Raw genomic sequence first — 17,500 nt, 5'->3', positions numbered from 1 at the left:
CCACCACCACAACAACTACCACCACCACCACCACTACTACCACCACCACCACCACAACAACTACCACCACCACCACCACCACCACCACCACCACCACCACTACTACCACCACCACCACCACAACAACTACCACCACCACCACCACCACCACCACAACTACTACCACCACCACCACCACCACCACCACCACCACCACAACAACTACCACCACCACCACCACCACAACAACTACCACCACCACCACCACCACAACAACTACCACCACCACCACCACCACAACAACTACCACCACCACCACCACCACAACAACTACCACCACCACCACCACCACAACAACTACCACCACCACCACAACAACAACCACTACCACCACAACACACCACAACTACTACAACCACCACCCACAACTACCACCACCACCACTACTACAACCACCACCACCACAACAACTACCACCACCACCACTACTACAACCACCACCACCACAACAACTACCACCACCACCATTACTACAACCAACACCACCACAGCAACTACCACCACCACCACAACAACTACCACCACCACTACTAACACAACCAACACCACAAGAATCATTCACATGTAACCAGCGGACATAAGCGAGCTGGTATTTTCCTTCTTGCGTAAATGTCTTCTAAATAAGAAAGATTCTTCGTTATTATTCTTATAGCGAGATGCATTCATTACCGGACAGGAGGAGGGGGGAAGAGGAGGAGGAGGAGGAGGGGAATGAGGAAGAGGAGAAGAGGGAATAGGAGGAGAAGGGTGCAACACCCCCTACTTTGATGACGAGACGGGGTAGATAAGAGAGAGAGAGAGAGAGGAAGAGTAGATGGGAGGGAGGAAGGGTAAATGGGAGGGAGGGGAGAATAGATGGGAGGGAGGGAGTGAAGACAAGAATGGAGGAATTAAGTGAAGGCACAGAGGTAGGGAGAGGAATGATATAAACCTTGGTTATCTATACCGACAAATCAGTTTATATAGAAATGTGAGCAACTGCTAAAAAATATGTACCAGAAAGCGTGTCAGTCCTGGGACCTTGATCACTTTTAACACACACAAAGAAAGGTAAACTTCCTCTTCTCTACGTCCACCTGTGCAGGTCTCCCGACTGTGATAACCTCTTCAAAGTGTATAAAAAACTTGCCAACAAGGACGATCTTATTCACTCCTTTTCACACCAAAATACTCTTAGTATAAGAGATGTCCTTACTGGCTCTTCGCATCTCCAGCCTTTGTTTCCTTGAAGATGAATATGCTTACGTAACACAAGCCTTCACGCGTCTTCAATTTCCGTCTTTCTTCATCCGGGACTACAGACTCAAAGCATAAGTTATCGTCAACAAATCCCCCCATGGAACAATCATCTAAACCGTTCACAGTGCTCCCATGTGGTGATGTTGCCAGGAATACTCACCAGGTGCTTGCTAGAAATTATGTCTAGGTTTCCATCACGAATACTTCCTCCAACAAAGACCTCGCAACGAAGCGAAGTCCCACACTTGTAACTTTCACAGCAGGCGTATACACCATCCCCTGTAGACATTGTCCCAAGAAATATGTAGGACAAACAGGCAGAAATATTTCAGTCCGCATATGTGAATATGGAAGCACCTGCAAGAGGGAAAACTTAAGAACCCCTGTGTCCTCCACAAGAACGACTTGGAGATTAGAGTGGTAGAGCCAGGATCCACACATAGCTTTAAGAAGCGGCACGGCAAGGCTCTCGAAGCCGGGAGAAAGTGAACCTAGTAGTGAAGAGCCAAGATGCAGGGCCGGGAGCTGATGCACGACCCCTGCAATCACAAATAGGTGAGTACACACACACACACACACACACACACACGTTGGCACTGTGCGTGCCATCCTCACTTTATCCTCCGCTCTACTGAGGGTTTGACCCGCCTGGACACGCAAGGTCATCAGCGCGCATTATAAAGGATTTAGATTGCTTAAAACCATCTTTATCACCCGTGAGACACAGATTTAGGGGATTACACATAGTATTACATGGGAAAGTAAAAGTTAGCAGTCTGAACTACTGCTTTCCACACTCATGCCATCTTCCTCTCATGCCTCCACTTCTGGGATTTGTTCTCTAACGTTGTATGCAGTTCGTTGCAAAAGGTAATTTCACACTTCGTAATTCTTTCTCAAAGATGGAAGCGCAGGGGAGGAAGGACTTGAAGTGGGTTGGGAAAGGGTGACGCGAGAGGCTTGATGGAGGTTAGGAGGTGGGAGTGAGAGGTTCAGTGGGTTTGGAAGGGGGGGACATGAGAGGTTTGAGAGATTGGAAAGGGGAGGATATCTGAAACTCACATAGCTGGGAGTGATGTTTGAAGTCCGGCGTTTTTAGCCTTATCATCCAAATTCGTCAATATTGTCGATATATATAAATATATATATAAATATATATATATATATATATATATATATATATATATATATATATATATATATATATATATATATATTACAAAGCCGATGACTATCCTCTCTGTCATTTCCTATTTGTTTATTACTGGCATCTTGTAAACATGTCTGGCATATTACTTCTGTTTTTCATGGTCATCAAGATCAGTTTTTTCATTCTCTCTTCACAGTACATTCCTCTCAGCTACTGCGCTACTGTAGTTTTTTTTTTTTTTTTTTTTTTTTTTTTTTTCGAAGTTTAGATATTCATCGTTTCCGCAGTCTGATCTTAGAATAGGCTTCCAGGTTTATAGCTTGGTTAGTCAGGCTGTTTGTGTCTGCATCACATAGTTCGACCTGGATACCACAGCTCTGATGATCAAAACTGAACAATACGAGGCCGTAACTTTCCTCTTCAAGGCAGTTAAGAATCAACTGATTAAGATTCTTATTTCTCATGGGATGATGTTAAATAGCTTTGTACTCACTATACTTCTCATTTATCTCCTAATGCGATTATTTTGTGCCTTTACTGTGGGTATTCTACACTGTTTGTTCGTCCATCTCCTCTCATAAGCAATAATTTCAGTGACCAGATATGGTATCAGTCCCTCCAAGTATTTCTCAGGTAGTTATCAGTCACGCTTTCACTCAAGAGTGTTATATCTGAGTGATTTTTAGGCCCTCCAAATCACTCAAGTCCTTGAATAGATAGTGAAATTTTAGGGTCGTTAAAAAGGATTGTTAGTGTATAGAAATATCCTGGTCTAGAGAGTGCCAGTATATTTAAGAGTAACCTCACTGGCATGGCACCTCAACTTCGTACCGTAGTGTCTCTGATATATCCACGTTTGGCTGAGATATGGTCAGAGGTGGCTGATATACCCGCAGGTGGCTGAGATATACCAACAAATGACAGTGATATACCCACAGGTGAATTTGATTTACCCTTGGTTAATCCTGATATACCCGGAGGTGACACTGATATACCATTGGGTAACTCTAACATACCACCATGCGAGGTCATTATACCGTTGGGCTACTCTGACATACTCACAGGACACTAACATATCCGTAGGTGACTAGCATATCGGTAAATGACATCGATGACTTATCCCTACCCGGCTCTGGCATATCCCCAGGCGAGTCCGATATATCCTTTGCTAAACGCGACATATATCCCCAGTTGAGTTCGATATACTCAAAACTGATTGTTAAATTGGATTCACTTCTGGGCTGCTCTTTTAATATGAAGTATAGAGTCGATTTTTTTTATTCCGATCGTTTTGTGTATCAAATATCGACAGACACAAAACCAGAAGCTTAATATGTAGTGTTATTGCTGTGTGTGTGTGTGTGTGTGTGTGTGTGTGTGTGTGTGTGTGTATGTGTGTGTGTGGAGAGAGAGAAAGAGAGAGACAGACAGACAGAGACAGACAGACAGACAGACAGACAGACAGACAGACAGACAGAAAGACATAGGGAGATATGCTCGTTGGTGTGTCTGCCTTCCAGTGCTTGTGGTTCTCACTACTACTTCTGCCACCCTAAGAAGTAAACAGATTCGTATTCCTTCGGCCTCTTTTTTTCTTGTTTCATCCCTCAGCAGGTACTTGTGACCTGTTCTCCCTGTCGTTGGTGTTACGAAATCGTCTAAATCTGGTTTCTTGTATTCTCTTTTTTTTTTTTTTTTGTAGTGAGTTTTGTATGTATTTGTCATGTCTCTCCTCGAGCTAGTTAATGATGGTATATTTAGTATTTCCAGTCTTTCTTCGTAAGTGATGATTTCTCCAGTTTCTTATAAACCCCAACTGCATTTTTTTTTTTACTTTCTTTAATGTTATCCACTTCATGATTTTAGGACATTTGATCATTCAGATGTTTGAACATTTTCTGACATACTTAAATTTGTGGTTAAAATATGCTTATAATTTACCCCCCCCCCCCTTTCCTTCCAAAATTCATTGTAGCAACATTAGCTACATCACAAGAGCGCAGCATATTTTAATTTGTGGTACTGTATGCTACAAATAGCTTTGTTTTATATAGCATTTCTCCGAACATACATCCAGAAGATGTAGCATTTGCTCAGTATATCATGTGTGATGTATCATCCACATCCTTCACCAGTTGCTTCCTGTTTCCTCTCGTTGACAGATTCAGTATTTTATCACACGATCTTTACCTTTCATGAGGCTTGTTGGCGCTTATTTCTATATTTACTACATTGCATTTATTTATATTAAATTCCAACGTCTATTTACCCAATTTATCGAAGTCTTCGTGCACTGATATACTGCAAATTTTATTGTTTATTAATTAACGGATGTTTGCAGCATCTGAAAACACGTTGGAAGAGATTGTTTTAATCCATCTGAGATTACGCGATGCTTGCTTAATGGAATTTAAAGCCTATCACTACTGTAGAAAACTTTAATCTCTAAAGGAAGAACAACACTAACTGTATTATTCAGATATATACATATATATATATATATATATATATATATATATATATATATATATATATATATATATATATATATATATATATATATACATATATATATATATATATATATATATATATATATATATATATATATATATATATATATATATATATATATATATATATATATATATATATATATATATTTTATCACACTGGCCGATTCCCACCAAGGCAGGGTGGCCCGAAAAAGAAAAACTTTCACCATCATTCACTCCATCACTGTCTTGCCAGAAGGGTGCTTTACACTACAGTTTTCAAACTGCAACATTAACACCCCTCCTTTAGAGTGCAGGCACTGTACTTCCCATCTCCAGGACTCATGTCCGGCCTGCCGGTTTCCCTGAACCCCTTCATAAATGTTACTTTCCTCACACTCCAACAGCACGTCAAGTATTAAAAACCATTCGTCTCCATTCACTCCTATCAAACACGCTCACGCACGCCTGCTGGAAGTCCAAGCCCCTCGCACACAAAACCTCCTTTACCCCCTCCCTCCAACCTTTCCTAGGCCGACCCCTACCCCGCCTTCCTTCTACTACAGACTGATGCACTCTTGAAGTCATTCTGTTTCGCTCCATTCTCTCTACATGTCCGAACCACCTCAACAACCCTTCCTCAGCCCTCTGGACAACAGTTTTGGTAATCCCGCACCTCCTCCTAACTTCCAAACTACGAATTCTCTGCATTATATTCACACCACACATTGCCCTCAGACATGACATCTCCACTGCCTCCAGCCTTCTCCTCGCTGCAACATTCATCACCCATGCTTCACACCCATATAAGAGTGTTGGTAAAACTATACTCTCATACATTCCCCTCTTTGCCTCCAAGGACAAAGTTCTTTGTCTCCACAGACTCCTAAGTGCACCACTCACCCTTTTCCCCTCATCAATTCTATGATTCACCTCATCCTTCATAGACCCATTCGCTGACACGTCCACTCCCAAATATCTGAATACATTCACCTCCTCCATACTCTCTCCCTCCAATCTGATATCCAATCTTTCATCACCTAATCTTTTTATCCTCATAACCTTACTCTTTCCTGAATTCACTTTTAATTTTCTTCTTTTGCACACCCTACCAAATTCATCCACCAATCTCTGCAACTTCTCTTCAGAATCTCCCAAGAGCACAGTGTCATCAGCAAAGAGCAACTGTGACAACTCCCACTTTATGTGTGATTCCTTATCTTTTAACTCCACGCCTCTTGTCAAGACCCTCGCATTTACTTCTCTTACAACCCCATCTATAAATATATTAAACAACCACGGTGACATCACACATCCCTGTCTAAGGCCTACTTTTACTGGGAAATAATTTCCCTCTTTCCTATGTACTCTAACTTGAGCCTCACTATCCTCGTAAAAACTCTTCACTGCTTTCAGTAACCTACCTCCTACACCATACACCTGCAACATCTGCCACATTGCCCCCCTATCCACCCTGTCATACGCCTTTTCCAAATCCATAAATGCCACAAAGACCTCTTTAGCCTTATCTAAATACTGTTCACTTATATGTTTCACTGTAAACACCTGGTCCACACACCCCCTACCTTTCCTAAAGCCTCCTTGTTCATATGCTATCCTATTCTCAGTCTTACTTTTAATTCTTTCAATAATAACTCTACCATACACTTTACCAGGTATACTCAACAGACTTATCCCTCTATAATTTTTGCACTCTCTTTTGTCCCCTTTGCCTTTATACAAAGGAACTATGCATGCTCTCTGCCAATCCCTAGGTACCTTACCCTCTTTCATACATTTATTAAATAATTGCACCAACCACTCCAAAACTATATCCCCACCTGCTTTTAACATTTCTATCTTTATCCCATCAATCCCGGCTGCCTTACCCCCTTTCATTTTACCTACTGCCTCACGAACTTCCCCCACACTCACAACTGGCTCTTCCTCACTCCTACAAGATGTTATTCCTCCTTGTCCTATACACGAAATCACAGCTTCCCTATCTTCATCAACATTTAACAATTCCTCAAAATATTCCCTCCATCTTCCCAATACCTCTAACTCTCCATTTAATAACTCTCCTCTCCTATTTTTAACTGACAAATCCATTTGTTCTCTAGGCTTTCTTAACTTGTTAATCTCACTCCAAAACTTTTTCTTATTTTCAACAAAATTTGTTGATAACATCTCACCCACTCTCTCATTTGCTCTCTTTTTACATTGTTTCACCACTCTCTTAACCTCTCTCTTTTTCTCCATATACTCTTCCCTCCTTGCATCACTTCTACTTTGTAAAAACTTCTCATATGCTATATATATATATATATTTATATATATATATATATATATATATATATATATATATATATCTATATATATATATATATTTGTATATTTATATATATATATATATGTATGTATATATATATATATATGTATGTATATATAAAACAGAGGTCCATTAACAAGTTGCTATAATGGACTTGGCGATACGAGACGTCGTTTGAAATTACATCTCTAAATTGTGGGTTACTTGCTAACTCTTGAGGCCAACGAGAATATTACGACTTACTTTCCAGCCAAAAGCTACGTTTGTGGGCTGGAATTTTTCTTTGTTACACGTTATCATTATATTATATTGAGAAGTGTTCATTACACGTTAGTTATCCATATTATATTGTTTTGATACTACCACCGACGAAGATGTCTCTTGGGGGAATTACTTTGGACTTGGAAAAAAAATACTGCAGAATGCGCATGTCATTATAGAATTTTTTGCCATAGACTAAGAGAGTAGAGAATTAGTTTCTATACAGCAGTACGTATACGGATAGTAAGTATTACGATAGTCTGTGTTAAATTCTTACGATAGTCAGTATTAACCGTATAAAAAAATAGTCGGTGCAGTAAATACAGTTAATAAATTCTGTAAAAATGTAATAACTGTAAATTCTTTTTATTAAATACTAAAAATATAGAATCCTTACTAATGTAATTTAAAAATGTTAATAACGATGTTAGTAAAAGGAACAATAAACAATATTAAAACTAAACTATGTTTGCAAGATAATAAGAGAACATCCCATTGATCAGGGGAGGTAGTCTCCCACAGGGGAGGTAGAGAGTCTCCCACAGGGGAGGTAGTCTCCCACAGGAGAGGTAGAGAGTCTCCCACAGGAGAGGTAGAGAGTCTCCCACAGGGGAGGTAGTCTCCCACAGGAGAGGTAGAGAGTCTCCCACAGGAGAGGTAGAGAGTCTCCCACAGGAGAGGTAGAGAGTCTCCCACAGGAGAAGTAGAGTCTCCCACAGGGGAGGTAGTCTCCCACAGGAGAGGTAGAGAGTCTCCCACAGGAGAGGTAGAGAGTCTCCCACAGGGGAGGTAGTCTCCCACAGGGGAGGTAGTCTCCCACAGGAGAGGTAGTCTCCCACAGGGGAGGTAGTCTCCCACAGTAGAGGTAGAGAGTCTCCCACAGGGGAGGTAGTCTCCCACAGGAGAGGTAGTCTCCCACAGGAGAGGTAGAGAGTCTCCCACAGGGGAGGTAGTTTCCCACAGGAGAGGTAGAGATTCTCCCACAGGGGAGGTAGTCTCCCACAGGAGAGGTAGAGAGTCTCCCACAGGGGAGGTAGTCTCCCACAGGAGAGGTAGAGAGTCTCCCACAGGGGAGGTAGTCTCCCACAGGAGAGGAAGAGAGTCTCCCACAGGAGAGGGAGAGAGTCTCTCACAGAGGAGGTAGTCTCCCACAGGGGAGGTAATCTCCCACAGGAGAGGTAGAGAGTCTCCCACAGGGGAGGTAGTCTCCCACAGGAGAGGTAGAGAGTCTCCCACAGGGGAGGTAGTCTCCCACAGGAGAGGTAGTCTCTCACAGGAGAGGTAGAGAGTCTCCCACAGGAGAGGTAGAGAGTCTCCCACAGGGGAGGTAGTCTCCCACAGGGGAGGTAGTCTCCCACAGGAGAGGTAGTCTCCCACAGGGGAGGTAGTCTCCCACAGGAGAGGTAGAGAGTCTCCCACAGGGGAGGTAGTCTCCCACAGGAGAGGTAGTCTCCCACAGGAGAGGTAGAGAGTCTCCCACAGGGGAGGTAGTCTCCCACAGGAGAGGTAGAGAGTCTCCCACAGGGGAGGTAGTCTCCCACAGGAGAGGTAGTCTCTCACAGGAGAGGTAGAGAGTCTCCCACAGGAGAGGTAGAGAGTCTCCCACAGGGGAGGTAGTCTCCCACAGGGGAGGTAGTCTCCCACAGGAGAGGTAGTCTCCCACAGGGGAGGTAGTCTCCCACAGGAGAGGTAGAGAGTCTCCCACAGGGGAGGTAGTCTCCCACAGGAGAGGTAGTCTCCCACAGGAGAGGTAGAGAGTCTCCCACAGGGGAGGTAGTCTCCCACAGGAGAGGTAGAGATTCTCCCACAGGGGAGGTAGTCTCCCACAGGAGAGGTAGAGAGTCTCCCACAGGGGAGGTAGTCTCCCACAGGAGAGGTAGAGAGTCTCCCACAGGGGAGGTAGTCTCCCACAGGAGAGGAAGAGAGTCTCCCACAGGAGAGGTAGAGAGTCTCCCACAGGGGAGGTAGTCTCCCACAGGGGAGGTAGTCTCCCACAGGAGAGGTAGAGAGTTTCCCACAGGGGAGGTAGACTTCCACAGGAGAGGTAGAGAGTCTCCCACAGGGGAGGTAGTCTCCCACAGGAGAGGTAGAGAGTCTCCCACAGGGGAGGTAGTCTCCCACAGGGGAGGTAGAGAGTCTCCCACAGGGGAGGTAGAGAGTCTCCCACAGGGGAGGTAGTCTCCCACAGGGGAGGTAGTCTCCCACAGGACAGGTAGAGAGTCTCCCACAGGGGAGGTAGTATCCCACAGGGGAGGTAGAGAGTCTCCCACAGGGGAGGTAGTCTCCCACAGGAGAGGTAGAGAGTCTCCCACAGGAGAGGTAGAGAGTCTCCCACAGGGGAGGTAGTCTCCCACAGGGGAGGTATAGAATCTTCCACAGGGGAGGTAGAGTCTCCCACAAGGGAGGTAGAGAGTCTCCCACAAGGGAGGTAGAAAGTCTTCCACAGGGGAGATAGAGAGTCTCCCACAGAGGAGGTAGAGAGTCTCCCACAGGGAAGGTAGAGAGTCTCCCACAGGGGAGGTAGAGAGTCTCCCACAGGGGAGGTAGAGAGTCTCCCACAGGGGAGGTAGGGAGTCTCCTACAGGGGAGGTAGAAAGTCTATCACAGTGGAAGTAGAGAGTCTCCCACAGGGGAGGTAGTCTCCCACAGGGAGGTAGTCTCCCATAGGGGAGGTAGAGAGTCTCCCACAGGGGAGGTAGAGAATCTTCCACAGGGGAGGTAGAGAGTCTCTCACAGGGGAGGTAGAGAGTCTCCCACAGGGAAGGTAGAGAGTCTTTCACAGGGGAAGTACAGAGTCTCCCACATGGGAGGTAGAGAGTCTTTCACAGGGGAGGTAGAGAGTCTCCTACAGGGGAGGTAGAGTCTCTTCCACAGGGGAGGTAGTCTCCCACAGGGGAGGTAGAGAGCCTCTCATATGGGAGGTAGAGAGTCTCCCACAGGTTAGGTAATCTCCCACAGGAGAGGTAGAGAGTCTCCCACAGGGGAGGTAGTCTCCCACAGGAGAGGTAGAGAGTCTCCCACAGGGGAGGTAGTCTCCCACAGGAGAGGTAGTCTCTCACAGAAGAGGTAGAGAGTCTCCCACAGGAGAGGTAGAGAGTCTCCCACAGGGGAGGTAGTCTCCCACAGGGGAGGTAGTCTCCCACAGGAGAGGTAGTCTCCCACAGGGGAGGTAGTCTCCCACAGGAGAGGTAGAGAGTCTCCCACAGGGGAGGTAGTCTCCCACAGGAGAGGTAGTCTCCCACAGGAGAGGTAGAGAGTCTCCCACAGGGGAGGTAGTCTCCCACAGGAGAGGTAGAGAGTCTCCCACAGGGGAGGTAGTCTCCCACAGGGGAGGTAGTCTCCCACAGGAGAGGTAGAGAGTCTCCCACAGGAGAGGTAGAGAGTCTCCCACAGGGGAGGTAGTCTCCCACAGGGGAGGTAGTCTCCCACAGGAGAGGTAGTCTCCCACAGGGGAGGTAGTCTCCCACAGGAGAGGTAGAGAGTCTCCCACAGGGGAGGTAGTCTCCCACAGGAGAGGTAGTCTCCCACAGGAGAGGTAGAGAGTCTCCCACAGGGGAGGTAGTCTCCCACAGGAGAGGTAGAGATTCTCCCACAGGGGAGGTAGTCTCCCACAGGAGAGGTAGAGAGTCTCCCACAGGGGAGGTAGTCTCCCACAGGAGAGGTAGAGAGTCTCCCACAGGGGAGGTAGTCTCCCACAGGAGAGGAAGAGAGTCTCCCACAGGAGAGGTAGAGAGTCTCCCACAGGGGAGGTAGTCTCCCACAGGGGAGGTAGTCTCCCACAGGAGAGGTAGAGAGTTTCCCACAGGGGAGGTAGACTTCCACAGGAGAGGTAGAGAGTCTCCCACAGGGGAGGTAGTCTCCCACAGGAGAGGTAGAGAGTCTCCCACAGGGGAGGTAGTCTCCCACAGGGGAGGTAGAGAGTCTCCCACAGGGGAGGTAGAGAGTCTCCCACAGGGGAGGTAGTCTCCCACAGGAGAGGTAGAGAGTCTCCCACAGGGGAGGTAGTATCCCACAAGGGAGGTAGAGAGTCTCCCACAGGGGAGGTAGTCTCCCACAGGAGAGGTAGAGAGTCTCCCACAGGAGAGGTAGAGAGTCTCCCACAGGGGAGGTAGTCTCCCACGGGGGAGGTATAGAATCTTCCACACGGGAGGTAGAGTCTCCCACAAGGGAGATAGAGAGTCTCCCACAAGGGACGTAGAGAGTCTTCCACAGGGGAGATAGAGAGTCTCCCACAGAGGAGGTAGAGAGTCTCCCACAGGGAAGGTAGAGAGTCTCCCACAGGGGAGGTAGAGAGTCTCCCACAGAGGAGGTAGAGAGTCTCCCACAGGGGAGGTAAAGAGTCTCCCACAGGGGAGGTACAGAGTCTCCCACAGTGGAAGTAGAGAGTCTCCCACAGGGGAGGTAGTCTCCCACAGGGAGATAGTCTCCCATAGGGGAGGTAGAGAGTCTCCCACAGGGGAGGTAGAGAATCTTCCACAGGGGAGGTAGAGAGTCTCTCACAGGGGAGGTAGAGAGTCTCCCACAGGGAAGGTAGAGAGTCTCTCACAGGGGAGGTAGAGAGTCTCCCACATGGGAGGTAGAGAGTCTTTCACAGGGGAGGTAGAGAGTCTCCTACAGGGGAGGTAGAGAGTCTTCCACAGGGGAGGTAGTCTCCCACAGGGGAGGTAGAGAGCCTCTCACAGGGGAGGTAGAGAGTCTCCCACAGGGGAGGTATAGAATCTTCCACAGGGGAGGTAGAGAGTCTCCCACAGGGGAGGTAGAGAGTCTTCCACGGGGGAGGTAGTCTCCCACAGGGGAGGTAGAGAGTCTCCCACAGGAGAGGTAGAGAGTCTCTCACAGGGGAGGTAGAGTCTCCCACAGGGGAGGTATAGAGTCTTCCACAGGGGGGTAGAGAGTCTCCTACAGGAGAGGTAGAGAGTCTCCCACAGGGGAGGTAGTCTCCCACAGGTGAGGTAGTCTTCCACAGGGGAGGTAGAGAGACTCACACAGGGGAGGTAGAGAATCTTCCACAGTGGAGGTAGAAAGTCTCCCACATTGGAGGTAGATAGTCTCCCACATTGGAGGCAGATATTCTCCCACAGGTGAGGTAGATAGTCTCCCACAGGGGAGGTAGAGAGTCTCCCCCTCGGGAGGCAGATAGTTTCCCACAGGGGAGGTAGAGAATCTTCCGCAGGGGAGAGAGAGAGAACGTCTTCCACAAAGGAGATAGAGTGCGTCTCCCACAGGGAAGGTAGAGAGAGAGAGAGAGAGAGAGAGAGAGAGAGAGAGAGAGAGAGTCTCCCACAGGGGAGAGAAAGTGTGTCACCCACAGGGGAGAGAGTGTCTCCCACATGGGACAGTGAGACAGATTCCTACAGGGGAGAGAGAGTCTTCCACAGCGGAGATACAGTGTCTCCCACAGGAGAGAGAGAGAGAAAGAGAGAGAGAGAGTCTCTTCTACACGAAGGAGAGACAGACAGTGTGCCTCCCACAAGGGGAGACAGATAGAGTATCTCCCACAAGGTAGTGGTGCAGCTGGCTGGCTGGTCGACTCCTGGGTACCAGTCATGCTGGCTGGCTGGTCGACTCCTGGGTACCAGTCATGCTGGCTGGCTGGTCGACTCCTGGGTACCAGTCATGCTGGCTGGCTGGTCGACTCCTGGGTACCAGTCATGCTGGCTGGCTGGTCGACTCCTGGGTACCAGTCATGCTGGCTGGCTGGTCGACTCCTGGGTACCAGTCATGCTGGCTGGCTGGTCGACTCCTGGGTACCAGTCATGCTGGCTGGCTGGTCGACTCCGGGTACCAGTCATGCTGGCTGGCTGGTCGACTCCTGGGTACCAGTCACGCTGGCTGGCTCGTCGACTCCCGGCCCCCAGTCATGCTGGCTGGCTGGTCGACTCCTGGGTACCAGTCATGCTGGCTGGCTGGTCGACTCCTGGGTACCAGTCATGCTGGCTGGCTGGTCGACTCCTGGGTACCAGTCATGCTGGCTGGCTGGTCGACTCCTGGGTACCAGTCATGCTGGCTGGCTGGTCGACTCCTGGGTCCCAGTCATGCTGGCTGGCTGGTCGACTCCTAGCCAGTCATGCTGGCCGGCCGGTCGCCTCCTGGGTACCAGTCATGCTGGCTGGCTGGTCGACTCCTGGGTACCAGTCATGCTGGCTGGCTGGTCGACTCCTGGGTACCAGTCATGCTGGCTGGCTGGTCGACTCCTGGGTACCAGTCATGCTGGCTGGCTGGTCGACTCCTGGGTACCAGTCATGCTGGCTGGCTGGTCGACTCCTGGGTACCAGTCATGCTGGCTGGCTGGTCGACTCCTGGGTACCAGTCATGCTGGCTGGCTGGTCGACTCCTGGGTACCAGTCATGCTGGCTGGCTGGACGACTCCTAGGTACCAGTCATGCTGGCTGGCTGGTCGACTCCTGGGTACCAGTCATGCTGGCTGGCTGGTCGACTCCTGGGTACCAGTCATGCTGGCTGGCTGGTCGACTCCTGGGTACCAGTCATGCTGGCTGGCTGGTCGACTTCTGGGTACCAGTCATGCTGGCTGGCTAGCTGGGTTGTCCTCTATGCTTCGCTCTAATACATCAATATGTATAACCCGCCTATGGCATGGAACTGAAAAATATAAAACCTGAGCCGCTGCATGTGAAATGGCCGTCTATATGAATGCGTCGCCGTGGATTGGCCTAACTGAATTGGATATTTCGCGCCCTATATTGCCAGGGGATTATATACTGGCTTTTATGATATCAAGCCCAGATAGGTTATGCAAGAGGCGGGCCATTCCTGCCAGAGAATAGAAAAAATATACCCTCTTCCTTTATTGCTTTTCGATTTTATTTCTGTGTTTTTATCTCCTCCTCCCCCCCTCCTTCCTTTCTCTTTGGAATATTCCCTTAAATACCTTTGTATTTTATAATTCTGTTTTTTTAATTAATCAGGATATGGGAATTTAAAATAAAAGGAAATATCTAGTAAATAAACTTTTTTTTTATATAAGGAGAAAGTATGATGATGATGATTATGATGATAATGATGATTATAATAAAAATAAGAATAAGAATATTATTATTATTATTATTATTATTATTATTATTATTGGTATAAACCTTGGTAATAAATACCGACAAGTTGGTTTAGAGAGACACGTAAGCAAACACTATAACATATGAAGTGATCAAGGTCCCAGGACCGAAACGTTTTCTAATAAATATGTTATAGTGTTTGCTTACGTGTCTCTCTAAACCAATTATTATTATTATTATTATTATTATTATTATTGTTGTTGTTGTTGTTGTTGTTGTTGTTGTTGTTGTTGTTGTTGTTGTTATTATTATTATTATTGTTGTTGTTGTTATTATTATTATTATTATTATTATTATTATTATTATTATTATTATTATTATTATTGTTATTATTATTATTATTATTATTATTATTATTATTATTATTATTATTATTATTATTATTATTATTATTATTATTATTATTATTATTATTATACCTTTCTCATTACTGTTATCAACATCACTATTATTTATGTTTTCTGAAAGATTTAATCATATTTACAGGTATACATATCTTACTGAATATACACAGTGAGTTACACACCTGCTCATGTATATCCAAACACCTTTCGGTGTGTATACCGTCGTGTGGAAATACGGCAGCCGGCAACTACACGAAGACAGCGGCTCATCAAAGCCTCTTGAAAAGTTTGTACAGTTCTATGCGCAACAAGAAAAGGGCGAAGGAAAAAAAATATATATTAAAAACCCAGCTTGTTTCAATAGATGAAAAAAAAAATTCTTTGTCTCCCGTCTGCATGTCTCTGTTAACTCCCTGACTCTGAGTCAGTGGGATAAATATTGCGTCAAGGACAAATAGGTAACAATAGGTCGCCCGGAGGTGTGGAATGGGTGGACGGGAGGGGGGTTTAATGGGGAAGGGGAGCGGAGGTGGAGAGAGGGGGTGTTGGATCTGGAAGGTGATCTCAGTTGAAGCTAGTTGTAAGGGGCGAAAGAGTAAACAGTGACGTGTTTGCGAGAGAATTTGATCCTTTACGATGTCTCCCACACGTCAGGTTGGTTTTATTTTTGTGACGCTGGGCAGAATAGTCAAAACAAAAAGGGGTTTTGTGTGTGTGTGTGTGTGTGTGTGTGTGTGTGTGTGTGTGTGTGTGTGTGTGTGTGTGTGTGTGTGTGTGTGTGTGTGAGCATGGCAGTTACCTCGTGTCTTGTTTAACAGGAAAATTAGCCTGACTGTCGTCTTCATCTGAATTGTAATCCTGACACTAACAGTTCAAAATAGATAGTATATAATCCGAGAGGAAATTTGTACCTTAAGGAATTTGGCATCTTTCCCTCTCTCTCTCTCTCTCTCTCTCTCTCTCTCTCTCTCTCTCTCTCTCTCTCTCTCTCTCTCTCTCTCACTCTCCATTCTCTTTATTTCATATCTCGTGCCCCCCATATATGACAATTTGTCCTCCATTCAGTATTGCACATGTGTCTAATTTATTAACTTGTCTGTTCTTTGAACCATTTATCCACTTGTCCCCCCCCCAGCCTCAAAAAAATAATAGAAAAACAGGAAAGATCCAAATCATTCCAGGATGCTGAGTTACCTTCCATATCGAGCGACGTTCAAAATCACTCCATCCCTCACTCATCTGAGTTATCCGGAAAGACGATTAGAATATTTAAAAAGCATACTTAATCGCAAGCAAGTGCAGGGAATTCCTGGTTACATACGAGATTATTGTGTTACATCCCGCTGAAGCCATCTGTTGTTTCTTGCGCCGCTAAATCGTTTTCAGTTTCCCCTCGGCTGCGTGTACTTGGCGAGTCCCCGGAGACGACATGACTGGCAGGAGTGTAGGAGGAGCTCTCTGAAACCCTGAAGTGTTCTTGCTGAGCTACCCCGCCACCTGCTGCAACGTTAGCACTTGTATTCTTCAGATATTAAATAATATCTGCCTTCAGCTTCACGTTCTGCCTGAAGCTGAAGCCAGGCACCTAGTACAGCACTCTGCTTTCTGGAGTCACTTCTAGTTTGGCATTCTGCTTGCTGGGGTCACTTCTAGTTGGCACCCTGCTTTCTGGGGTCACTTGTAGCTTGGCACCCTGCTTTCTGGGGTCATTCTAGCTTGGCACCCTGCTTTCTGGGGTCACTTCTAGTTGGCACCCTGCTTTCTGGGGTCACTTCTAGTTTGGCACCCTGTTTGGGTGGTGGCACCATGTAAACGCGTATCAGTTAGAGTCGTACGCAGTTTTGTCACTCCCTCAGAGCTTGTCACTCCCTCAGGGTTTGTCGCTCTCCCCTCAGGGTTTGTCACTCCCTCAGGGCTTGTCGCTCTCCCCTCAGGGTTTGTCACTCCCTCGGGGTTATAATTCTACCTAATCGACAAGCAGGGTTATAGAACACAAGAGTTCGAGATTCTCTCTCTCTCTCTCTCTCTCTCTCTCTCTCTCTCTCTCTCTCTCTCTCTCTCTCTCTCTCTCTCTCTCTCTCTCTCTCTCTCTCTCTCTCTCTCTCTCTCTCTCTCTTTCTCTCTCTCTCTTTCTCTCTCCTGTGAGGCACTGGGTTATGAAGAAGCCTCTCTGCCTTGATACGGGTGATGGGTCCTTAATCCAAGGGACTGGAACCGCTCTTCCCTCAAACTTAATTCCCTCCAGTTGACCAAGGTATATAAAATCCGTACAGGGTCAGTTCTTCCCCGTGAATATAAACACAAAAAACTGATGTCGTTGTCCTGTTTACTACCTTGCATGATTTGTCACGGTCACTTCCCTTCTGTTAACACACGCATATATACGCTGCAATAATACTACGAATTTTATAGTCTAAATATGTGCCAGTAGCAGTGACAGAACCCTTCTAGGGTAGGGTAGGTGCCTGAGCCCGAGCCTTTAGCTCATAGGACTGTCATTCCCATTTGCCCCCTTGGGGCGGGGATGGCAGACCAGAGAGGCCTAGCTTGTGGCTAGGCCTGGGGACAGT

Source organism: Cherax quadricarinatus, chromosome 10, assembly GCF_038502225.1.
Source record: "Cherax quadricarinatus isolate ZL_2023a chromosome 10, ASM3850222v1, whole genome shotgun sequence".
NCBI classification, from domain to species: Eukaryota; Metazoa; Arthropoda; class Malacostraca; order Decapoda; family Parastacidae; genus Cherax; species Cherax quadricarinatus.
Note: the sequence above shows the minus strand (reverse complement) of the source record.